The 26,443-nt window shown below is 39.4% G+C and overlaps 1 long non-coding RNA gene across 1 annotated transcript in view; it reads left to right on the top strand.

The window, feature by feature from the left end:
* Positions 1-291: 291 nt before the first annotated feature.
* Positions 292-26,443, top strand: part of LOC116468408 (uncharacterized) — a 121,313-nt gene continuing 95,161 nt past the window's right edge. The window contains exon 1 of the long non-coding RNA XR_004248051.1: positions 292-440. This is a non-coding gene — a long non-coding RNA (uncharacterized LOC116468408). The remainder of the gene's footprint in view (positions 441-26,443) is intronic.

The raw sequence follows: 26,443 nt of genomic DNA, 5'->3' as shown, positions 1-26,443 counted from the left end.
CTTATAAAAGCCTTTGCATTCAACTGTAAAAACAGCAACCCGTTTGGTCCCCTTCTCTGCTGCAGAGAGCTTTCTTCTTTCACTTATTAAATTTTTGCTCCAACCTCACCCTTTGTGTCCACATTCCTTAATTCTCTTTGTTGTGAGACAAAGAACTCCAGGTGACACATCACAATGAAAGACTGCTACAGTGTGGTACATTGGTAACACTGTAACGATTGTACTGACTTCACATATGGGTAGTCACTGAGAAGAGGACAACTGGCTGCAAATATCAACAGGCTTTAACGGTCTTCTTACCTTCAAGTCCAGTTCTTTGAAAGTCCAAATTTGCTCTGAACTGACTTCAAGCAAGTGCCCACTCTTGAACCAATTACTGCGGCTGGAGGATAAAGTCACAAATTGGCCAATTCGGATTACCTGCCTTCTGCATCTTAAAGGTAGGACCAGCTCAGAGAGTAAAGACTGAGAATATGAACGAATGATTTTCCAGAGAAAATTAGGGTAATTTTTCTGAAAAAATTGGGGTTTTGGGGAATGGGAAGCGGGCAGTGAAAGCAGCAGTTGCTAACTAAAAGAAGTAGTCATTGATATGTTCAGGTTAAAGGGCTGCAAGGCATTCCTTAGGGTGGATGTATACTAATGTGGCCTATCGTTTCCCTATGGATGAATATTTTAGGTGGTTTGCAAAATAGTGTTATGATAAACATCATTGTTCATTTATTTTGATTATATAAAAATTATTCCTCAAAGTAAAAATGCTAGGTTCTAGTGTGCATATTAAATGTTCAGTTAAGGAAAGTTATATTAAACACCTTATAGAAATTCATTTCTCTGCTAAAGTAGTCTTGTCCCATAGGAACATCATGTGAGCCACATATATAGTTGTACATTTTCTAATAATCACATTTAAAAAGTAAAAAGGGGCCGGGCGCGGTGGCTCACGCCTGAAATTCCAGCACTTCTGGAGGCCGAGGCAGGCAGATCACAAAGTCAGGAGTTTGAGACCAGCCTGGCCAACATGGTGAAACCCTGTCTCTAATAAAAATACAAAAATTAGCCGGGCGTGGTGGCGGGTGCCTGTAATCCCAGCTGCTCGGAAGGCTGAGGTGGGAGAATCGCTTGAACCAGGGAGTCGGAGGATGCAGTGAGCCAAGATCGTGCCACTGCACTCCAGCCTGGTGACAGAGCAAGACTCCTTCCCCCACCAAAACAAAACAAAAAAGTAAAAAGAAACAAGTGAAGTTAATCATTTATGTATTTGTTTAACCCAAAAATCAACAATAGTCTATTTTAGCATGTAATTAATACTAACATTTATTTATGGTATTGTTTACCTTTTGTTCTTTTACTAAAGTCTGAAACCTGGGGTGCATTTTACACAGCGTGCTCAATATGGATTGATGTTCAGCAGCCAAGTGGAATAAGTGACTATCTAATTGGAGAGCACAGCTCTAGAATATTCTAGTTCCAGTAAACACATACGGGGTTTTACATACCCAAGTGCTCTCAGAGACTGGTTTCTGGATAATAATTTAAATCTAGCTTTAAATTGAACCTAGTACAAATCACTCATTAGTCAATAGACTGTCCATCTCTAAAAAAAAAGTCTTACTCTAAGTGGTAGTTTGGAAATACATAGTGGAGAAAACTTGACAACATCTCAAACCAATAATGAAGACAAGAGTAGTCACCAGGAGGAGGCTTAAGAAAAATGCTGAGTCTTAGAATAATGAAAAGTTTGCCTGGGGTGTGGTGAGAAATGGTAAGACTCTGGGAAAACTTAGATAAAGCTACCCAAAGGAGAAGAATGTGGATCTGGTAAACTGCAGTTACGAAGCACCAGTGCAGTAAATTCCACTGTGATCTCAGAGTTCATCAGACTTTGGGTGAAATATGGTTTTAGATTGTGCAAATCTTTTTACTGTGATTTCAGAAACATATCTAATATATATTGAATGCTTACTCAGAGCTGTGTTCTGTGTTCATTTGTTTCTCAGAACACATGAATTAGGAAATATTCTTATAGTAATTTTGCTGATAAACCAATTGAGATGCAAAGTAATTAGTTTCATTGTTAGCAACTGGTGATGTTGAGATTTAAACTGCTGATTTCTAACTCTAGAGTCCACTGCGTTAGCTCTGTTCTATTTTGTTCTTAGTATATTACATGTGTTTTTACAGTCAAGCCTTTTGACTAATATTTATCTTTCTATGAACACTGACACTAGCAAATAGGTCCCTTAAAATCTTAGACATAAGTATTCTAATCAGCTAAAGCTATATTTCCCTTTGAAAATTACTGCTTAGAAATTCAACTTATATTTTGATATCTTATGAAATGGCTAACAAGGTTAGTCCCAAGGCCCCAGTGAACTCTTGGTATGAAAAAAAGTTATTTAAAGTTGAAGACTGTGGGAGAGAAAAAAACAGTATATTTTTCTCCTCACCCATTGCAAGGTTCATGGCTGACACCTCTAAAACAAAAGGCAGATTAATAAGAAAAAATATATAAATTTATTTAGTAGTTTTATATGACATAGAAGTGTCCAGAAATAAAGACCCAAAGATCTATGGAAAACCCTACTTTTATGGATAGTCGTGCAGAAGTGTGACTGGGAGACAAAGAGTATGATCTAATTCTAATAAGCTGGAGGGAACTTACCAAGGCCTGTTTTTTCAGATTCTTCTGGGTTTCTAGATGAAGAGTAAAGACCCTGTGGAATGAGGGTCTTCTGACTTACTTTCAGCAGAAATAGTCAGAGGCTTCTTTTACGACCTGCTTCAGGACATAAAGGCAGAAGGTCAGGGTGACAACTTTGCTGCTACTGTGGATTTCTTGATTTCCTTCTGCTCAAGATGCTCAGCATGCCAAGATGCCATATTTGTGGTATTGCAATATTGTGATCTGAGGTCTGGCAAGACCAAATGCTGAATCCTAGAGACTCCATTAGACCCTACCTGAATAGCCATCCTCTCCCCCTGTGTTTATGACCTTGCCCTCTCCTCTTTCAGACAATTCTATTGAGTTGTTAGAAAGAAATTGCCCTGGGATAAATAAGAAAGCATCTGTCATCTTAATGTGACAGTTAGTAAAGTAGCACAGGACCAGAACAATAATCATTTAATTGTTTTCGATTGCTTGGGAAATGCCACTGAGCCTCAAACAAATGCCTGGGGGAGGGTGTAATAAAAGTGTTGGTGTGGGAGTGTGCATTATCTCATTCCAATTCCCAAAGTTAGTCGGAGATCCAATAGTCTGACCCACTCCCACCACCCCCACAACCCAATAAAAGGAAGGAAAGAAAAGAACAGGAAAAAAAAAGTTACTAGACTGAGAATGTAAATGTTGTTATGTTTCTTTGCTATTAGTTACTTCAAGGCTTCAATTTTTGACTTGGAGAAAGTCTGTCTGCTGGTGGCACCACGCTTGAGGCAATGGGAAAAATATGTGAACCAGTATTCTTCCTATAAGCCAGGAGAAAATGCTGTTATACATAGTATTTATAAACAGCCCCCAAAGTAGTTACCGAATTCAGAAACAGTTTATCATAGGCAGGCACAAGGCTGAGCAGAGAAAGTTTTAGGATTTAAAAGTTCAAGTGGCAGAGAAAATGACTTTTTCTTTTAATGAAATGTTTTGTTGAAGTGTTTGGAATGTGATTACCAGGAGTAAAAAGATAGTCCAGCAGACTTTTCCAGCCTCTCAGGTGCAGTGCTCAGGGAAGGCAGATATCATTCTTCCTCAACCTGTTTTGGAATCCTAACAGCATGGTAAGGAGGGATTTGGCAAAGGTTCCTGAGGATAGGAACTGTATTTCTCTTGTTTTTTGCTGTATCCTCAGGCTGTGGCACTGCAAGTCATTATGTAGAGTTTTATAAGTATCTACTAAAAGCTGCTAAATAAATAAGAGACTTTGTCTTATCGCCCAGAATTTCTTTCATTAGTGATTGTTTGGCTGTATATCTGGAATTAAATATAAGCTAGTGGACCTCTTGGTAGACTGCCATAGAGGAAATTCAGAGGGGATCAAAGCAGATAACCTCAATGTCAGTTTTAATCTTGAGAGGCTACAATTCTAAAACCTTTCAAAGACTCAATCTGATGGGCTTGATTAAGCAAAATGTCTAGTCCCTCAGTGTCAGGAACAACACACCTCTGATGGAATTTGTGAATTTTTTGATGAAGCTATATATTTACAAGAAAAGACTGCTGGACTCCTCCAGATACAGGCTGATACACAGGGTTTATCTGTCACAAATGTAAAATCAGAGCCTCCAAAGAATTTTAGAAAATAATTTTTTTATTATATTACGCTCAGAAATGACCTCATCAAAGTTTTGGGGAATTTCTCTCAAGGTCCTTGAGGTCCATGGGAACCATTTGAGTCTGGGAAGGTACCTGGGTGACCTGAACTTAATTGGCTCCTCTCTTGGCTCCTCTGAGACCCTCACTGAATCACCACATACATGGAAGTAATGACACTTACCGCCTTGCATTCATTAGTATAATAGCTTTAATGATTTGATTTGCTCCTATAAAAGGTGCTATATAAATGCAAATGATTGCCAAAGACGATAATTAACAGTCTTCAGCTGCAAACTACTAACACCTCAAGTCCATAGGTCACAGAAAAGAGAAATGTAAGGGTATTATTTAAGAAGACTGTTATCTCTTTGTGCTAAATATGATGACAGGCATTTGTAAAAGCTGCGTCTTTCTCTAGTTACGTAGCCTGGGTATTTTTGCTGACTGAAGGAGATACTGGTATAATTCATCTTTCAGAAGTGTTAAATGCTAGGGTGTAAGATGTAGCATTAAAGTTGGGGGAGGGGGTAAGAGAAAGGAGGGGGAACCAGGGAATCTATTTCCAGGTAGGAAAATGCAAGGTCCCGGAACCCTAAGTGTATTTAATGGAGAAAGATTTATCATGATTTGTACTCTGCCAGCAATGTACACAGTTTTACAAGATAAAAAAAAAAGTGCAATAGCAGAACCCAAACATTTCGAGTAAAGTGTAATTTGCTCCCTATGTATTGTCTACTTTGTCACGGCCACGTATTAGATACTGTTTATTGACAACATTGATTATCTCCATGAAACCAACAATTCGATTAAATAGCAAAAGCTTCAGTTCTCTCCATTTTAATCTGGAAGAGAGAATTTTTGTTGCTAGAGATGAGCTACATTTGCTCATTAAGTCCAGCTGCCCATCTTGCTGTTAAATTACAATAAAATAAAATAGAATAAAATAAAAATAAGATTAGCTAAAATAAAAGGAAAAGGTGGCTATGCTTTCCATTCCTCTCACAGGTTGGCTCCCTTTGTAAAAGATTAAATTTTATAAAGTTTTGATTTTTACAATGTGAGCTAGAGAGCTAGAGTACAGCCTTTGTTCTTTCTATTAACTGATATATCCCTTTAATAACCCTAGTACAGATGGACATGGGGCAAAACGCTCTACTCAGCATATTGCCTAAGTAGAGAATTAAGTAAGAATAAAGAATCTTTGCCACCTGCTTAGGCGTCTTTATCTTCCTTGGTTTGTAGGGACATTTATTTTTACATCTTTTAGGAGTTCTCATTAACTTCTTACAGTGTCACAGCGTTCTCTGATCTTAAATGCTTGCCTTCTCTTTGTAAGCCATTCTCATTTTACAGCTTATCTCTTTCATCTATTGCTTGATCCAAGATCAGTCTTTCATTTGTTTATAGATAATTTACTTCTACTGGCTATTTGGGATTGTCAAGCACAAAATGTCAGTCGAAGTGAGAAGTTCAGAAAAGAGACTCAAGTACTTTGAAGTAGAAGACATTTAATGTTCATCTGGGTGAAACCACCTTTGCAAAATTAGGACTGAGACAGTGAAAGAGATCTAAGCTCACTGACTCTATCTTGCTTCTACCCTTTAAGCTGTCCTTGTTATTTCCTGGGCATAGAGTGGCTAACTTTGGGAGGAACTTAGTTTATAGTTTAAAACAAAGGCAATAACAGCCCTTTCCCAAAACAAACCTCCCTCTTGCCCAGGGACTAGAATGCCTTTGTAGGACTAACAAATTAGCCACAAGATTAGAAATTATGGTTTAGAAGTCATGCACCTGGAAGATAGAAGATTCTTACCCTCCCTAAACTGTTCCTAAAGTTAGTGCTTGAGATATTTGGCAGATATTTTCCTGCATTTGATGGATCAGCTGGCACCACCCAGATGGATAAACTGGCACATCTGATCTTGCAGCCCCCACCCAGGAACTGACTCAGTGCAAGAGGACAGCTTCAGTTCCCTATGATTTCATCTCCTACCCGACCAATCAGCACTCCCGTCTCACTGGCTTTCCCAACTCACCAAGTTGTCCTTAAAAACTCTGATCCCCAAATGCTCAAGGAGACTGATTTGAGTAATAATAAAACTCCAGTCTCCCACACAGCTGGCTCTGCATGAATTACTCTTTCTCTATTACTCAGCCGGCCAGTGGGCAAGCTGAACCCATTGGGCAGTTACATGGTGAGGGGCGTTCATGCTCCAAAGGTGAGAAGTCTTACAAAGGTTGAAAGACTGGTAAACCCATGAACTGACTTCTAATGTCTCATGTAATTTGCTTTTAAAAAAGAAGCAGTGTGTTTGTAATTTGAGTTCAAAATAGAGTACCCGCTGATACGGCTCCAGTGAGTGGAGAATCACCAGGGTTCTTTGCCTCGAGTCGAATTAGATAAAATGACACGGACACATGTGGAGTGGTTTTAAGGAGTGGAGAGTTTAATAGGCAAGTAAGGAGGAAGAAGCTCCCTCATACAGAGACAGAGGGAGGCAGGCTCTAAACCCAAGAGAGGAAATCCCTTGTGCAACGGCAAAGTGGCTGCTTATATGAGGAGGCGGGAGGAGGTGGTGTCTGATTTGCGTAGGGCTCAGGGGATTGATTTGACCAGGCATGTCACTCACGTAGCCCGCAAAAAAAAAAAAAAAAAAACAAAAACAAACTGGCCCTCCCACACTAGGCTTTTAATATGCAAATGCAGGGCACCATGATGTTCTACACGTGTGGGGATAGGTGGGGGCAAGGAAGAAGACAGCAGGCACTTCCATGTTTGGGTGGACCCAGTTTCTAATGGCTAATATTTACATATCATAGGTTGCCTGCCCAGCTCTAAGACCCGGGGCTTTCCTGCTAGACAAGAAACATTTCTGGAGCTGCTTTCAAGGAAATAAAAAACTTTCCAAGTAGTCTTTTTCCTCTCTATCTGCCTAAAATAATTTCTTAATAACTCCTACAACAACACAATGAGAAAATTAATACTGAACTTTGCGTCTATACTGGAAGAAATTGATCCTGCAGCCAGCTAGTGGTACATATTAAGATATAAGTTACATGAGTAAGGAAAAAATAATTTTGTGTCTACCCTGGTAAGTTCCTGGCTGTGGTCCTCGTAACAAAAGACAAATTAACAGGAGCAAAACAAACAAGTTTATTAACATTTATATTTCATATATACATGGAAAATACTCAGAGCAATGTGTAATTCCAAGTGGTGGCTTAGATTCAGGCCTAAATATCACCTTTAGCTAAATCAAAGAAAGAAGGGTGTTGGCAAAGTCAGTTACAGGGAGGAGACCAAGAAAAGCACATTAGACAAGCATAGGTTTTGCTATGTAGATTAAAGTCAGTCCCTTCTCCATAGATGAGCCTCTCCTGTGATTTACAGTCATCCTGATTTTCCTGGTCCAGAGAAGGAGACACCATTACAAATAGAGACTTTCTTTATAAATGTAAATTTCCATTATAAAAGGGTAACTTCTACTCTGTTTTAGAGCTTTTCCTGTGTCTGCTGTTTCTCAAAATAATCAGCTCAAAGTAATCCTTATGCCAAAGAGGCATATTTGAGATGGCATATTCTGGCCTCCTACAGTCGTATTTTGGGGTGGCATATTCTGGTCTCTTACAGTCATATTTTGAAGTGGCATATTCTGGTCTCTGACAGTGGTAATATTTTTAAAGCATATTTTAAAGCAATCCAACCCAATTACAGGGTTAAAGTTATTTGAATCCTTAGCAAGTTTTCAAAACTTGCAAATGTGTCTTTGTCTCCTCATTTTTTTCTGTCTTTTACTATTCTCGTTTACCCTGATGCTCTTCTGGCCTCACCTATATTTTAGCTGTTTGAATTTCATCTGGCGCTTAATATCCCATATGCCCCCTTTTTCTTCATCCCATACACCCCCTTTTTCTTCATGTTTTTCAAAAGTCTTTTCTCCGTAAGGTGATTTTAGCCAGGTTTTAGGAGTTGTTGATGAAAATAGATGAACTCTGTAAAATATTTAGAGATGTATCCTGAGCCAAATGTGAGTGGCCATGGCCTGTGATGCAGCCTTCGGGAGGTCCTGAGAACATGTGCCCAAGGTGGTTAGGGCGCAGCTTGGTTTTATACATTTCAGAGAAGCGTGAGACATCAATCAAACATTTAAGAAATACATTGATTTGGTCCAAAAAGGTGGGACAACTCAAAGTGAGGGCTCCCAGGCTATAGGTAAATTTAAACATTTTCTGATTGACAAATTGGTTGAGTTTGTCCAAAGACCTGGGATTGATAGAAGGGGAATGTTCGGGTTAAGATAAAGACTGTGGAAACCAAAGTTCTTTTGAAGTCTTATAGTGGCTTCCCTTAGAGACAATAGATGACAAATGTTTCCTATTCAGATCTTAGTTAATCTCTTTAGGATTGAGAGGGTCTAGAAGAAAAAGATCTAGCTGTATTAATAGAGATTCTTTACAGGTGCAAATTTTCCCCCACAAAGAATAGCTTTGCAGAGTCATTTCAGAATATGGCAGAACAAAAACCACAGAATATGGCAGAAACAAAACAAAAACCATGTTTTAGGGTTAAATATTTTGATTTTCTTGCTTGTCTTCTAATGTTATGCCAGAATCAGGCTGGAAAGTAAGTCACAATATACATGGTTAAATATAACCCATCTAATGAGAATTTCTGATTTGTAGGGCATGACTCACCAGACCCTTTAGATAAGAATTTGGGCAAGATTAAATAATCAGAGTTTAGTCCTCAGAGTAGATAACTTATCTTTACTAGACTAGTTGTGAAAAATAAACTTGGAGAAAAAAATACCTTATTAAAGTAACAAAATTCCAGTATGATGGCTGCTTACTGGTTTTGTTCCTTCTGGGAAACAGAATCTTGATGTTGTGAGGGCCAAGTTCTTTGCTCCCTTAAAGACTCACTGAAAAACTACTGACATGGGGCACATTAATTAATTGGGAAAAGGGCATACAAATTTATTTAACATTTATACATGAGAACCTTCAGAATGAAGACCTCCCCACAATAAGGTACCTGAGGTTATACACCATCTTGAGATTATAGAAAAAAGGTGGACTTAGATTCTAGTAAAACTGGCTGTGAGAGGAAGGAGAAAAGGAATTCTATTGAGGGGCAATAAATGATTACTCAGGGGAATGAATGGATCAGGAAACAAATTCTTAATCGTTTTCTTTGGAGTTAAATGATTCTTAGAGGTAGCCATTATTTTGCAAATGGTCTGTTCAGGTGTGGTTACATTCTTGGTCCTCTTTTCTGCTGTTACATGGAGGGGAGAAAAAAAATGTTCTCTTTGATGGGTCTGGAATTTAGGCAGACAAAGGAATCTTCAGAAAAGTTTTACCCACTAAAAACTGAGTTGGTAGCTGTGGAGGGAAAAACTGAGTTAATCGCTGAGAGGAAAAGGATCCGATTCGACCATTCTCCCATTTCTGGGAATAGGCCAGTCTCATTAAACAGCTGTGTCTAATTTTAGGCCATGACATTGAAGATAGGCTTTCAAAAGAAGAAAACGAAGATTAATGTTGAGAGCAGTCTAAGAACCCATGTCCTTAGAGTCTGGAGGGCAGCCAGTTGAAGTGTCCAGATGTTAAGACTCAAAGCATCTTCAGTTAAAGTGAAAGAAGGCAGCGGCAATCTGACAAGTTTTTCCCACCTGTATTTCAAGGTATGAGCTTAAGCTTGCAGGGCCTTAGGAAAAAGGTAGTGGCAATTTCTTTAAGTCCAAGTGAGAAAAACAGAATAAAAATGTAAAAATCTTAGTTTAGAGACTTGTAGTCAGGAAAGAATTCAGCATTCATTCTGAATTGTAAGTAAATAATAAAAACTGAAAAACAATGGAAGAGGCTAGAATTTAATAACAAGTATACTATAGTTTTTTATTTTATTTTATGTTTATTTTATTAAGTTCCAGGGTACATATGCAGAATGCGCAGGTTTGTTACTTATGTAAACGTATGCCATGGTGGTTTGTTGGACCTATCAACCCATCACCTAGGTATTAAGGCCCACATGACTTAGCTATTTATCCTGATGCTCTCCCTCCCTCCTTCCCCGCAACACACCCTGGTGTGTGGTGTTCCCCTCCCTGTGCCCATGTGTTCTCATTGTTCAGCTCCCACTTACGAGTGAGAACATGCAGTGTTTGGTTTTCTGTTCCTATGTTAGTTTGCTGAGGATGATGGCTTCCAGCTTCATCCATGTCCCTGCAAAAAACATGATCTCATTCCTTTTTATGGCTGCATAGAATTCCATGGTGTATAAGTACCACATTTTCTTTATCCAGTCTATTATTGATGGGCATTTTGGTTGATTCCAAGTCTTTGCTATTGTGAATAGTGCTGCAATAAATGTGCAGCCAGAATGCAAGGCTGGTTCAACACACACAAATCAATAAGCATAATTCATCACAGAAGCAGAACCAATGACAAAAACCACATGATTATCTCAGCAGATGCAGACAACACCTTCAATAAAATTCAACATCCCTTCATGTTAAAAACTCTCAATAAACTAGTTACTGATGGAACAGATCTCAAAATAATAAGAGAACCATTTATGACAAACCCACAGCCAATATCATAGTGAATGGGCAAAAACTGGAAGCATTCCCTTTGAAAACCAGGACAAGACAAGGATGCCCTCTCTCAACACTCCTATGAAACATAGTGTTGGATGTTCTGGCCAGGGCAATCAGGTAAGAGAAAGAAATAAAGGGTATTCAAATAGGAAGAGAGGAAGTCAATGTGTGAATGTATCTTTATAATAGAATGATTTATATTCCTTTGGGTACATACCCAGTAATGGGATTTCTGGGTCAAATGGGATTTCTGGTTCTAGATCCTTGAGGAATTGCCACACTGTCTTCCACAGTGCTTTAACTAATTTACTTTCCCACCATCAATGTAAAAGCACTCCTATTTCTCCAAAGCCTTGCCAGCATCTGTTGTTTCCTGACTTTTTAATAATTTCCATTCTTACTGGCATGAGATGGTATGTCATTGTGGTTTTGACTTGCATTTCTCTAATGATCAGTGATGTTGAGCTTTTTTTCATGTTTGTTGGCTCCATAAATGTCTTCTTGTGAGAAGTGGTCTGTTCATGTCCTTTGCTCAATTTTTGATGGAGTTGTTTGTTTTTTTCTTGTAAATTTTTTTAAATTTCCTGTAAATTCTGGACATTAGTCATTTGTCAGATGGGTAGATTGCAAAAATTCTCTCCCATTCTGTAGGCTGCTGGTTCACACTGATGTTAGTTTTTTTTTTGCTGTACAGAAAGCTCTTTAGTTTAATTGGATCCCATTTATCAATTTTGCTTTTGTTGCAATTGCTTTTGGCAATTTCATCATAAAATCTTTGCCCATGCCTATGTCTTGAATTGTATTGCCTAGATTTTCTTCTAGGGTTTTTATGGTTTTGTGTTGTACATTTAAGTCTTTAATTCATCCTAAGTTAATTTTTGTATAAAATCTAATGAAGGAGTCCAGTTTCAGTTTTCTGCATATGGCTAGCCAGTTTTTCCAGCACCATTTATTAAATAGGGAATACTTTCCCCATTGATTTTTTTCTGTCAGGTTTGTCAAGCATCAGATGGTTGTAGACGTGTGGACTTATTTCTGAGATCTCTATTCTGTTCCATTGGTTTATTTGTCTGTTTTGGTACCAGTACCATGCTGTTTTGGATACTGTAGCATTGTAGTATAGTTTGAAGTTGGATAGTGTGATACCTCCAGCTGAGCTGTATTCTTTTTGCTTAGGATTGTCTTGGCTATATGGGTTTTTTGTTTTCATGTAAATTTTATTTTATTTATTTATTTTGAGATGGAGTCTCACTTTGTCACCTAGGCTAGAGTGCAGTGGGACAATCTTGGCTCACTGCAACCTCTGCCTCCTGGGTTCAAGTGACCCTCCTGCCTCACCCTCCTGAGTAGCTGGGATTACAGGTGCATGCCACCACACCCAGCTGATTTTTTTACTTTTAGTAGAGATGGGGTTTACTATGTTGGCCAGGCTGGTCTTAAACTTCTGACCTCAGATGATCCATGCACCTCAGCCTCCCAAACTGTTGGGATTACAGGCATGAACCACCATGCCTGGCCAGTTTCATGTAAATTTTAAAATAGTTTAAAAAAAAAATCTGTGAAGAATGTCAGTGGTAGCTCAATGGGAATAATATTGAATCTATAAATTACTTTGGGCAGGATGGCCATTTTTATATTGATTCTTCCTATCCATGAGCATGGAATGTTTTTCCATTTGTTTGTGTCCTCTCTTATTTCCTTGAGCAGTGGTTTATATTTCTCCTTGAAGAGGTCCTTCATATCCCTTGTTAGCTGTATTCCTAGGCATTTTATTCTCTTTGTAGCAATTGTGAATGGGAGTTCATTCATGACTTGTCTCTCTGCTTGTCTATTATTGGTGTATAGAAATGCTTATGATTTTGTCACATTGATTTTGTATTCTGAGACTTTGCTGAAGTTGCTTATCAGCTAAAGGAGCTTTTGGGCTGAGGTGATGGGGTTTCCTAATTATAGGATAATGTTGTTTGCAATAGAGACAATTTGACTTCCTCTCTTCCTATTTGAATACCCTTTATTTCTTTCTCTTACCTGATTGCCCTGGCCAGAACATCCAATACTATGTTTCATAGGAGTGTTGAGAGAGGGCATCCTTGTCTTGTCCTGGTTTTCAAAGGGAATGCTTCCAGTTTTTGCCCATTCACTATGATATTGGCTGTGGGTTTGTCATAAATGGTTCTTATTATTTTGAGATCTGTTCCATCAGTAACTAGTTTATTGAGAGTTTTTAACATGAAGGGATGTTGAATTTTATTGAAGGTGTTGTCTGCATCTGCTGAGATAATCATGTGGTTTTTGTCATTGGTTCTGCTTCTGTGATGAATTATGTTTATTGATTTGTGTGTGTTGAACCAGCCTTGCATTCTGGCAATAAAGCCACATTGATCATGGTGGATAAGCTTTTTGATGTGCTGCTGGATTCAGTTTGCCAGTATTTTATTGAGGATTTTCACATCAATGTTTATCAAGGATATTGGCCTGAAGTTTTCTTTTTTGTGTGTGTCTCTGCCAGGTTTTGGTATCAGGATGATGGTGGCCTCAGAAAATGAGTTAGGGAGAAGTCCTTCCTTTTCAACCATTTGGCATTGTTTCAGAAAAAAATGGTACCTGCTCCTCTTTGTTCTTTGGTAGAATTTGGCTGTGAATCTGTCTGGTCCTGGGCCTTTATTGGCTGGTCAGCTATTTATTACTGCCTCAATTTCAGAACTTGTTATTGATCTATTCAAGGAATAGACTAAACAACAGAAATTTATCCATTTATCCAGGAATTTATCCATTTATTCTGAATTTTCTAGTTCATTTGCATAGAGGTGTTTATAGTATTCTCTGACAGTATTTTGTATTTCTGTGGGGTCAGTGGTGATACCCCTTTTATCATTTTTTATTGTGTCTATTTGATTTTTCTCTCTTCTTAGTCTATCTAGCAGTCTATCTACTTCCTGATTTTTTTTTTCAAAAACCAGCTCCCGGATTCATTGATTTTTTGAAGGATTCTTTATGTCTCTATCTCCTTCAGTTCCAATCTTATCTTAGTTATTTTTTGTCTTCTGCTAGCTTTTAGATTTGTTTGCTCTTGCTCCTGTAGATCTTTTAGTTTCAATGTTAGAATGTTGATTTGAGATCTTTTGAGCCTTCTGATGTGGGCCTTTAGTACTATAAATTTCCTTCTTAACACTGTTTTAGCTGCGTCCCAGAGATTCTGGTACATTGCCACTTTGTTCTTATTCCTTTCATAGAACTTCTTGATTTCTGCCTTAATTTCATTATTTACCCAGGATTTATTCAGGAGCAGGTTGTTCAATGTCCATGTAATTGTGTGGTTTTGAGTGAATTTCTTAATCTTGAGTTCTAATTCAATTGTACTGTGGTCTGAAAAACTGTTATGATTTCAGTATTTTTTGTATTTGCTGAGGAGTGTTTTACTTCCAATTATGTGATTGATTTTAGAGTAAGTGTGAGAAGAATGTATATTCTGTTGTTTTGGGGTGGAGAGTTCTCTAGATATCTATCAGGTCCACTTAATCCAGAGCTGAGTTCAAGTCCTAAATATCCTTGTTAATTTTCTTTCTCAATGATCTGTTTAATATTGACCGTGGGGTGTTAAAGTCTTCCACTATTATTGTATGTCAGTCTAAGTATCTTTGTAGGTCTCTATGAACTTGTTTCATGGATCTGGGTGTTCTTGTAATGGGTGCATATATATTTAGTATAGTTAGCTCTTGTTGTTTATTTGAACCTTTTACCATTATGTAATGCCCTTTTTTGTCTTTTTTGATCTTTGTTGGTTTTAAGTCTGTTTTGTCAGAGATGAGGATTGCAACCCCTGCTTTTCTCTGCTTTCCATTTGCTTAGTACATTTTCCTCCATCCCTTTAATTTGAGCCTATGTGTGTCTTTGAGATGGGTCTCTTGAATACAGCACACTCATGAGTCTTGACTTTTTACTTATTCGGCCAGTCTCTGTCTTTTAATTGGGGCACTTAGCCCATTTACATTTGAGTTTAATATTGTTATGTGTGATTTTGATTCTGTCATCATGATTCTATCTGGTTATTTAGCACACTAGTTGATACGGTTTCTTCATAGTGTCATTGGTATTTGTATTTCAGTGTGTTTTTGCAGTGGTTGGTACTAGTTTTTCCTTTCTATGTTTAGTGCTTTCTTCAGGAGCTCTTGCAAGGCAGGCCTGGTGGTGATGAAATCCCTCAGCATTTGCTTGTCTGAAAAGGATTTTATTTCTCCTTTGTTTATGAAGCTCAGTTTGGCTGGATATGAAATTCTGGGTTGAAAATTCTTTTCTTTAAGAATGTTGAATATTGGCCCCCAATCTCTTCTGGCTTGTAGGGTTCACCTACACTTCCCTTTGTAGGTGACCTGGACTTTCTCTCTGGATGTTCTTAATATATTTCCTTCATTTCAACCTTAGAGATTCTGATGATTATGTGTTCTGGGGTTGATCTTCTTATGGAGTATCTTACTGGGGTTCTCTGTATTTCCTGAAATTGAATGTTGGTCTGTATTGCTAGGCTGGGGAATTTCTCCTGGATGGTATGCTGAAGTGTGTTTTCCAACTTGGTTTCATTCTCCTCATCTCTTTCAGGTACTCCAATCAGTCGTGGGTTTGGTCATTTTACAGAGTCCCATAGTTCTTGGATGTTTTGTTCATTCCGTTTCATTCTTTTTTCTCTATTCTTGTCTCCCTAGCTTATTTCAATGAGATAGTCTTCAAGCTCTGGTGTTCTTTCTTCCACTTGATTGATTCAGCTATGGATACTTGTGTATGCATCATGAAGTTCTCATGCTGTGTTTTTCAGGTCATTTATGTTCCTCTCTAAACTGGTTCTGCTAGTAAGGAGTTCCAGTAACCTTTCATCATGGTTCTTAGCTTCTTTGCATTGGGTTAGAACATGCTCCTTTACCTCAGCAAAGTTTGTTATTACTCACCTTCTGAAGCCTACTTCTGTCAATTCGTCCATTTCCTTCTCTGTCCAGGTTTGTTCCTTTGCCGGAGAGATGTTGTGATCATTTGGAGGAGAAGAGGCACTCTAGCCTTGTGAGTTTTCAGTGTTTTTTCATTGATTCTTTTTATCTTCATGAGTTTGTCTAGTTTTGATCTTTAAGGCTGCTTTGATGAGGTTTTTGTGGGGACTTTTTGTTGATTGCTGTTGAGGCTTTCTGTTTGTTTGCTTTGTTTTCAATAGTCAGGTTCCTCTTCTGTAGGGCTGTTGAAGTTTGCTGGGGATTCACTTCAGGTCCTATTCATTTGGGGCACCACTGCACCTGGGGATGTCACATGAGGAGGCTGGAGAAAAGCAAAGATGGATGCCTGCTCCTTCCTCTGTGATCTCTGACCTCAAGGGGCACTGACCTGATGCGACTAGGAACGCTCCTGTATAGGGTGTCTGGTCACCCCTGTTGTGGGGGGTCTCACCCAGTTGAGGGGCATGGGAATCAAGACCCATTTAACAAAGCACTTTGGCTATCTGTTGGTGGAGGGGGTGTGTTGTGCTGGGGGGAAAGCCAGTCATCTGGGCTGCTTGGATTCGTCAGAGCTAGCAAGGCAAAAGGCTAAGCCTGCTGATCCATGGAGACTATGACCACCCCACCCCTTAGTGCTTCAGACCCAGGGACATCAGAGTTCTGTCCCTAAGCACCTGGCTGGAGTTGCTGGAGTTGCTGCAGGGAGGCCCAGCCCAGCGAGGAAGGATGGGTCAGGGTCCGGCCCAAAGAGGCAGTCTTGGCCATGGTCTGCTATAGCTGGTGTGCTGTGCTGTGGGGAATACCTACTGGGACCAAGCCATCTAATTTTCCCAGTTCCAGCAGGGGAAAAATGTGGCCTGGAGCTGTAGTGATTGCTGCTGCCCTTCCCCCCAAGGAGTTCAGTGTTTTAGGCAGTTAGCAGCCGCCATGATGGCTGCCATCTCTCTTCTGGGGAACTCAGTTTTCTTGGGCAGTCGGCAGCTGCAGTGATGCTGGCCGCCCCTCCCTCGGGGAGTTCAGTTGTCTTAGGCAGCCATGATGATGACTGCTACCCTTTCTCTAGGGAGCTCAGATGGTTTAGACAGCAGGCAGCAGCAGTAATGATAGCTGCCCCTCCCTTTAGGAACTTGATGGTCTTAGGCAAACTCCAGCTAAGTGGCTGAAGAGAACCTGCATGGCTCTGTGGTTGGGGCCCAAGGACCTGGTGGTATGGGTTCCCAAGTGGGATCTTCTGATATGTAGGTAGCATGGTTCCATGGAAAAAGCACCCTTTCCCAGCCTGGGTAGCATGCTTATTCACCCCCTTCCTTGGCTGGGGGTGGGGGTTCCCCTGCCCCATGTGGCTCTGAGGTGGGCCAATGCACCACCCTGCTTTTCCTTGCTCTCTGAGGGTCGTGCTAACTGCCTAGTCAGTTCTGATGATAGAACCTGGATACCTTGTGTATTAGTCCATTTTCATGCTGTTGATGAAGACATACCCATTACTGGGCAATTTACACACACACACACACACACACACACACACACACACACACACCAAAAGAAAAAAAAAGAGAGAGAGGTTTATTGGACTCACAGTTTTACATGCCTGGAGAGGCCTCACAATCATGGTGGAAGGTGAAATGTACATCTCACATGGAAGCAGATGAGAGAAGAGAGTTTGTGCAGGGAAACTCCCATTTTTAAAACCATCAGATCATATGAGACTTATTCACTATCACAAGAACAGCAAGGGAAATACCCACCTCCATGATTCAATTTACCTCCCAACAGGTTTTTTCACAACATGTGGGAATTATGGGAATGAGATTTGGGTGGTGACACAGCCCAACTATATTATTCCACCCCTGACTCCTCATGTCCTCACATTTCAAAACCAGTAATGCCTTCCCAACAGTCTCCCAAAGTCTTAATTCATTTCAGCATTAACTCAAAAGTCTGCAGTCCAAAGTCTCATCCAAGACAAGGCAAGTTACTCCCATCTACGAGCCTGTAAAATCAAAAGCAAGTTAGTTACTTCCTAGATACAATGGGGGTACAGGCATTGGGTAAATACAGGCATTCCAAATGGGAGAAATTGGCCAAAACAAAGGGGCTACAGGTCCCACGCAAGTCTGAAATCCAGCAGGACAGTAAAATCTTAAGGCTCCAAAATGATCTCCTTTGACTCCATGTCTTGCATCTAGGTCATGCTGATGTAACAGGTGGGTTCCCATGGCCTTGGGCAGCTCTGACCCTTTGGCTTTGCAGGGTACAGCTTCCCTCCTGGCTGCTTTCATGGGCTGTCATTGAGTGTCAGTGTCTGTGGCTTTTCCAGGTGCATGGTACAAATTGTTGGTGAATCTACCATTCTGGGGTCTGGAGGATAGTGGCCCTCTTTTCATGCCTCCACTAGGTGGTGCCCCAGTAGGGACTCTGTGTGGTGGTTTCAACCCCAAATTTCCCTGCCACACTGCCCTAGCAGAGGTTCTCCATGAGAGCCCCGCTGCTGCAGCAAACTTCTGCCTGGACATCCAGGAGTTTCTGTAAGTCTTCTGAAATCTAGGTGGAGGTTCCCAAACCTCAATTCTTGACTTCTATGTACTTGCATGCTCAACACCACATGGAAACTGCCAAGGCTTGGGGCTTGCACCCTCTGAAGCCGTGGCCCAAGCTCTCCTTTGGCCCCTTTTAGCCATGGCTGGACTGACTGGGATGCAGGACACCTAGTCCCTAGGCTGCACACAACATGGGGACCCTGGGCCTGGCACATAAAACCACTGTTTCCTCCTAGCCTCTGGGAGGGGCTGCCAGGAAGGCCTCTGACATTCCCTGGAGACATTATCCCAATTGTTTTGGGGATTAATATTCAGCTCCTCATTACTTATGCAAATTTCTGCAGCCAGCTTGGATTTTTTTCTCAGAAAATGGGATTTTCTTTTCTATTGCATTGTCATGCTGCAAATGTTCTGAATTTTTATGCTCTGCTTCCCTTATAAAACTGAATGTCTTTAACAGCACCTGTCACTTCTTAAATACTTTGCTGCTTAGAAATTTCTTCTGTCAGATACCCTAAATCATCTCTCTCAAGTTCAAAGTTCCACAGATCTCTAAGGCAGGGGCAAAATGCTGACAGTCTCTTTGCTAAAACATAACAGGAATCACCTTTGTTCCTGGTTTCAGTGAGTTTCTCCTTTCTATCTGAGACCACCTCAGCCTGAATTTTATTGTCCATATTGCTATCAGCATTTTGTGTAAAGCCATTCAACAAGTATGTAGGAATTTCCAGTTTCCTACATTTTCCTGTCTTCTTCTGAACTCTGCAAACTGTTCCAACTCCTGGCTGTTACCCTGTTCCAAAGTTGCTGCCACATTTTCAGGTATCTTTCCAGCGGTGCTCCATTCTACTGGTACCAATTTACTGTATTAGTCTGTTTTCATGCTACTAATAAGACATATCTGAGACTGGGCAATTTACAAAACAAAGAGGTTTACTGGACTCACAGTTCCACCTGGCTAGGCCTCACAATCATGGTGGAAGGTGAAAGGCACCTCTCACATGGTGGCAGACAGGAGAAGAGAGCTTGTGCAAGAAATTCCCATCATTGAAACCATCATATCTTGTGAGACTTATTCACTATCATGAGAACAACACAGGGAAGACCCATCCCCATGAGTCAATTATCTCCCACCAGGTCCCTCCTACAACACATGGGAATTGTGGGAGTTACAATTCAGGATGAGATTTGGGTGGGGACACAGCCAAACCATATCACCTTGGTTGTGAGTACAGGATTCACATGTTGTTTTTGTTCTTCTTGGTGGGAGCCTCCAACTGCGGCTCCTTCTAGTTGGCCGTCTTAACCCCACCCCTCTACTGTTTTCTTTAGAAACATAATTTTCCCTCTCCTGCTTCCCATTTCTACCAAAGACAAGTCACAATAGGAACAACTTATTTGCAAAATTTATTTTAGTCTTATTTTACTTGGTGTGATTATTTTTATAGTAGTGTGCACAAATAATAGTTATTGGCTATATAGGCTCTTTTAAAATTGGCTTTGCTGGACTTTTTTCCATAAGGAATTTTAAGTTAGACTTTTAAAAGCCTCTTGAGCCAAGCCAAAAATTTATCTATGCCTGCAGATACCTGTATGAAATGGGTAAATTCCTCTCTTTTTGAGGTTCTAAAATAACTTGGTGTTCCTGGGCATGTCAGAAAGTGGCATTCTTTACTTACTACAGGAATTTTGTAAAGAAATCATATTATATAAAGGAAGTATCAGAGCAGTCTTTTCAAGGATCCTTTTCTCACCTCTATAAAGTCAACCTTAATTCTTAAAAGTAGTCTGGTCGTATCTGAAAAGATGACATTTCAGTCAAAGCCTTGTTAAAATAGCCAGTGTTTTCTACTGTATACTGTTGTAAAAGAGAACAAATACTTATTGATATTCAAATAACTCTAATGCCATAAATTAAGAATATTCACACCTGGGTGATGGGATCATGTGTACCCCAACCTCAGGGTTGCTCAGGTAAGAAACATGCACATGTATCCCCTGAATCTAAAGTCAAAGTTGAAAAAAATACTCAAAAATATTTTTATTATGGAGAAATCAGATGGAGAGAAAAAGATATGCTTTAAATTTTCCTTACAAGTGTGAGTATACTTTGCCCAATTTGTTGTAAGTTATAAGTAGCCCAACAGAAAAAAGTTCATGACTCTGGAAAATAAAACATAAAAGAATCAGTATGTTTCACATTTTAAAAGTAAAAGAAAAGTTTAGTTCTCTATTATTTCAATTTCATTAACTGTTATTCTGCTTGATATTGGGTTAGGAATCCCCATGAATAGATCAGCTTTTTCATTAAAGTCTTGGAAGATTTTTTCCAAGCCCAAAGGTATAATCTCCAAAATTATCAGAAAACTGTACTCAACAGAACTTGTCAGAGTCCTTTCTATGATTTTCTTTAAAAAAGCAAATTTTTGACTGTGGCTGATTATAATCTATTTTTTTAGAAGCATCAAAGTAAAACAATAATTGCTTTGAATGGTATTAGTCTTAGAGCAATCATAATTAAAGACAAAATTGACAAGGAAATTTGGTTACTTCTGTGACACACAACAATTTACCATAATAATCATAATTACTAATCCTAACATATAGTAAGACATCAGAATTTTAGGAATTTCATGCAACTGTGGAATACATGTTAAAAACATGTTTTTATAAACATAACCCACAGAAAGTTAAACATCACTTTATATTTGGCAATGCTTCTTGTATAATTTTAATAGGCTGATTATATCTCTCTTGGACTTTCAGGGGCCCTAATATCCAAACTATTAATTTGAGGGAAAAAAGATTAAATTTATAATTTGAAATACAATTTTGGAAAATTTGTCAAATATCAAAGGTCTAAAAACTTAATATCACAAAATAGTTTCACAGGTCACTGTAAAATAAGTCATTCATTTACCCAATGTGATAATTCAAAGATTTCAAAAAGCAAAATCCTTTACTCTTTTATAGAGAGAAGACTTAGTTTCCCAAACAATCAAAATACATCGGAAGGCAAACTGAATCTATCTCTTCCTCTTTCCCTCTTTTTGTTTGTAGCTTACTCAAAAAGTAAACAAAAATATTTTATTTCTTATTATATTACATGGAAATCTCTTTCCAAAGAGAAACCCAAATTTCACTTTCACATTCATGTATTATAATTCTAAAGTTAATTGTAATAAAACCTAATAAACAAATACACTCTTAATCAGTTTGAATACGAGGTGATATGGTTGTTTTATAAGGGGCACTTCCTGCTTCGCTCAGCCCTTCTTCCTGCCGCCTGTGATCAAGATGCCTCGCTTCCCTTTCACCGTCTGCCATGACTGTCAGTTTCCTGAGGCCTGCCTAGCCATGCTGAACTGTGAGTCAATTAAACTTCTTTCCTTTATAAATGACCCAGTTTCAGGTAGTTCTTTATAGCAGTATAAAAATGAACTAATACACAAGGTAAGATTACTATAAACTTTTCATAACACTTTCCAATATTTTCCATTCTCTTTTTTCAGCTTTCTATACATTGTTTTATTTATCACTCTTTTTATTTCATTTAAAACAATCCTTAAAACCTCTAACTTAGGCAAAAATACTTTTCCTTTAACAAAAATCACATCATTATCATGTCTTCTTATAATCTTTTTAAATCAAAAACACACCCTGCTTTTCTTACACACTTTGTATATAGACTTGTTTATCTCATATCTAGTGCTTTTAATTATATACATTAGTTACGGTGTTAACTGTTAGTAACCCTTGTTTTTAGTGAAAAACTTAGAAGGTAAATACTTTTAAAGATGCAGAAGCCAGGACAAAGGCACAGAACTTAGATATAAACAAAGGTAAGATGTGTTGTGTAAACTTTAAGTCATTTTCTTCTCCATCCTAAAAGTTTGTAGAGGTTTAGGTGCACAGAGGGAGATGCTCTCACAAATGGAGATTTTTGTTTATAGATGTAAATTTATTTTACAAAAGAGGTTCGTAATAGCCAGATAAATGTCAGAAAGTTGTGGTTTGGCTTTTTAACTTAGCTTGTATCTTAATTACATTATTGGCTTCCAGGTGGAGCCCTTTAATGAGAAGAAAGAAAGTATGCAGTTTATAGTGCTAAAAATTTAAATGTGAAAAGCAGGCACAGGTGGAAGGCAGAACACAGGTCCCTCAAAATCAGGGATCCCATTTTTACATTAAACTCTGGGTCCCAAAAATAGGGAAACACCATGGGACTAGAGAGTGCAACGCCTCCACGGAGTATCTCGCTGCAAGCACATTCCCATTCCGCAGAGGCTGGTGGGACCCACTGTTAGTCAGCCCACTCTGTAATCACCTCATTCCCCATGAGTCTTATTCCTCAGGGGGGAGTGTTTCCATTGCCTCTAAGGGTCTCCAAGTCAGCCTTTCCTTATCCAAATGCACAAAGAGACAAGTAGCCCCCTGTGGTGATAATCACTTATTGCCAACAACTGTCATTAGCCACTTCTAACACAGTGAATAGTTCTGTTTTCCAAATATTTGTGAAACCAGAACTCTATCCCACTGACATTCTTTGAAAGTGGAATTTGGAAGAATATATTCTGAAGAAAGTTCCTAAAAGCATAACTTATACAGGAATCTATGAAGCAAACTAAGCAGAATATATAATTGTGTTACATATAACATCCTCTTTTGTGACACTAATTATTCCACCTTACTAGATCAGCTGCAGCAGCACACAACATAATGCAGTCATTTCTTTCATTTAAAAAAGCAATAGGGCAGGTGTGGTGGCTCATGCCTGTAATCCTAGCACTTTGGGAGGCTGAGGCAGGCAGATCACGAGGTCAGGAGGTCAAGACCAGCCTGGCCAACATGGTGAAACCCCGTATCTACTAAAAATACAAAAATTAGCTGGGCGTGGTGGCAGGCGCTTGTAATCCCAGCTACTCGGGAGGCAGGCTGAGGTAGGAGAATTGCTTACCTGGAGGCAGAGGTTGCAGTGAGCCGACATTGTGCCACTGCACTCCAGCCTGGGTGACAGAGCAAGACTCTGTCTCAAAAAATATATATAATAATAAAATAAAATAGAAATCTCTTTATTGACTGCATTCAATCACCATCTCAGTTTTCTGACCCCCTGTTCTGCCCATCTCATTTAAAAAGTTGTCTGTATGTGCTGTGTTTTGTGCTGAATTCTGTATCCCCTCTAAATTCATATATGGAATCCCTGACTCCCTAGTACCACAGAACATGACTACATTTGGAGATTGTGCCTTGATTAAGTTAAAGAGAGGCCATTGGGGGGGCCCCTAATCCAATGTGACTAGTGTCCTTAAAGAAGAGGAAATTTGAACCCGCAGAGAGACACTAGGGGGACGGGCACAGAGGAAAGACCACATGAAGATACCATGAGAAGGCAGCCCCCTGCAAGCCAAGGAGAAAGGCCTCAGGAGAAACCGGACCTGCCAATACCTTGATCTTTGGACTTTAAGCCTCCACAATGGAGAGGAAATATATTTCTGCTGTTTTAACCCAGCAGTCTGTGATATTTTATTATAGTCACCCTAGCTGCCTCCAATTCGTCTCTTCCATTTTCTCTTGAGCCTACTCCACTCGGGTTTTTACCCACACAGCTCTTCCAAAATGACACACAGCAAGGACACCACAGAGCATGTGATATAGTTGATTACTCTTTCTTCCCTAAAAACCACTCTTCACTTGGCTTCTAGGACAACAAACTCTTCTGGTTTTCCTCCTACTTCCCTGACCATACCTTCTCGGTCTTCATTCAGATTTTTCCTTGTCCACCTAATCTCTTGAACAACCCTCCCACCCTGGGGTTCTGTACTCCGCTTTTCTTCTGCTCTCTCTGCCCATTATTATCTAGCTTGCATACTTATTATTATTGTCTGGTTTCAACACAGGAAGGTGAGGATTTTTTGTCTGTTTTATCCACTGGTAGATTACCACCTAGAGCAGTTCCTGGCACATATTAAGTAAGCACAACAAATGCTTTTTGAATGAATAAATTAGATGACGTCAATCGATACACTTAAGAAAATGGTATTTTGTCTAGTCTAGGGTCCTGCTTTTCTCATTGAGTTCTCTTCTGATGAACTTTTCTTGTGTTTCTTGTGTTTCTTTGTTTGGAAGCAGGAGAGGTTTATTTCAGTAGCATTTCTGAAGTTCTAGGAGAGTCTCGTGTCAACAGCATGGGCTCCAGACCTGGATGTTGTACTTTCGCTGGTTGTGATACTATGAGTACACTCTTTAACCTTTCTGTGCCTGTCAACTCAAATTGGAACAAAAGCTCGTAATTATTTCTCTCCACAGGGTTATGGTGAAGGTTAAGTGAGAGAATGAATATGTAACACGGAGCCTCTTGCCTTGAAAGCCCTCACTGTTATCTTCCATCACTGATATGATTAGAATATCTGTAGCAAAGATACATCAGTTTCTTGAATAGAGGAATCTTGGCTTTTCTTTCTTTTTTTTCCCCCACCAGTTGCTATTATTGTAATCTGCATAACGAAGCCACTCAGAAATTCTCCCCAATAACCTATAAGCAACCCCTTAACTACCTAGGAGTAAGGAGACATCGGAGCCCCAAAGGTACAGACATCTGTGTAGAAGAGTGCCAGCACTTTTTCATTTCTCTATTCAAAGCTTCACATGATGTCCAAAATATCTCTTGTAATTCTGTGCAAAAAGATGGAAGACAATCTGGGATCCTCTTCAAATTTAAGAGTTATGAGTCAATAAAATTATGTTTTGATTTGGAAGTGCAGTATATACGTGTGTGTGTGTATATATGTATTATATATGTGTGTATGTTTTTGTATCACACACACACAGAGATAGAGAGAGAGAGAGAGAGTCTCACTCTGTCACCTAGGCTGGAGTGCAGTGGCCCAGTCATGGCTCTCTGTAGCCTCGGCCCTTCCCCCAAGGGTCAGGTGATCCTCCTGACTCTGCCTCCTGAGGAGCTGGGACCACAGGTGTGCACCATCACTCCTGGCTAAGTTTTTTATTGTTATTTTTAGAGACGGGATCTCCCTATGTTGTTCAGGCTGGTCTCAAGCTCCTGGGTCCCGCCTTGGCCTCCCAAAGTGTTGGGATTCCAGGCTTGAGCCACCATGCCCAGCCTGAAGTGCAGTATAACATAGTTAAATAATGAGAGCATATAACATAGAAATTGTGATGGTGTTTATATATTTATTCATTTGAGGAGGAAGATAGTGTAAGGAGGAAGAAAGGTGTTTTAAGCTCACACTGTAAGACGGACTTTAAAGAATTTTTTATTTGCAGCACTTTCTCCTGTTTGCAGCTGAAAGCAGAGTTGTTCACATGGGTATGGATCAGAGTTTGAAGTGTCCCAAAAAAAGAGGCTTCACCATTAAACACAGAGACAAAAAAACCCCAACACAGGTTGGTAACGTGTGCAAGAAGCCTACATTTTTCAGAGGGCTTTGGAGGGAGCAAATCTCTGTGACACTGATAATAAATATGCTGTTGAAAATGCACATTAGGTATTAAAATAAGGAAAGGCTGGACATTTTGCAAACTTTAAAAAGGAAATTACAGGCAAATAGGCAAGCAAGTGTAAAGCAGGACCCAGTTAGCATAACAAGTGGTTTAGTACAGTTGGAACATAGTGTGGGGGTGAGGTTTTCAATATGCTTTTGTTTATAAGATAATTTTTAGATTATTGCAATTACTAGCTCTCCCCAGTCTTGTAAGCCAAAAGTGGACCAGAGTTTTCCTTTTCCTGGTATTGCATGAGAGATTTTGGACACTACGGTGCAAAACTCTAATAAGGAAATGGATTAAAGTTGCAAGAAGGGTTTAAGCTCAGCTTTGGTAAATGGTATGGTATAAAACCTGACAGATGGGCTTCAAGTTCAGGAAAACTAGGTTCATATTTCAGCTCTGTAACTGGCTAACAGGATGATCTTAGGCAAGACTAAATAATAATGTAGAGATATTGCCTTCCTCACAAGATGGTTGTTAAGACTAAATAAAATTATGTATGGAAAGTATTTAGCA

Source organism: Hylobates moloch, unplaced genomic scaffold (assembly GCF_009828535.3).
Source record: "Hylobates moloch isolate HMO894 unplaced genomic scaffold, HMol_V3 SCAFFOLD_5, whole genome shotgun sequence".
NCBI lineage: Eukaryota > Metazoa > Chordata > Mammalia > Primates > Hylobatidae > Hylobates > Hylobates moloch.
This window is presented reverse-complemented; position numbering and strand designations above follow the sequence as displayed.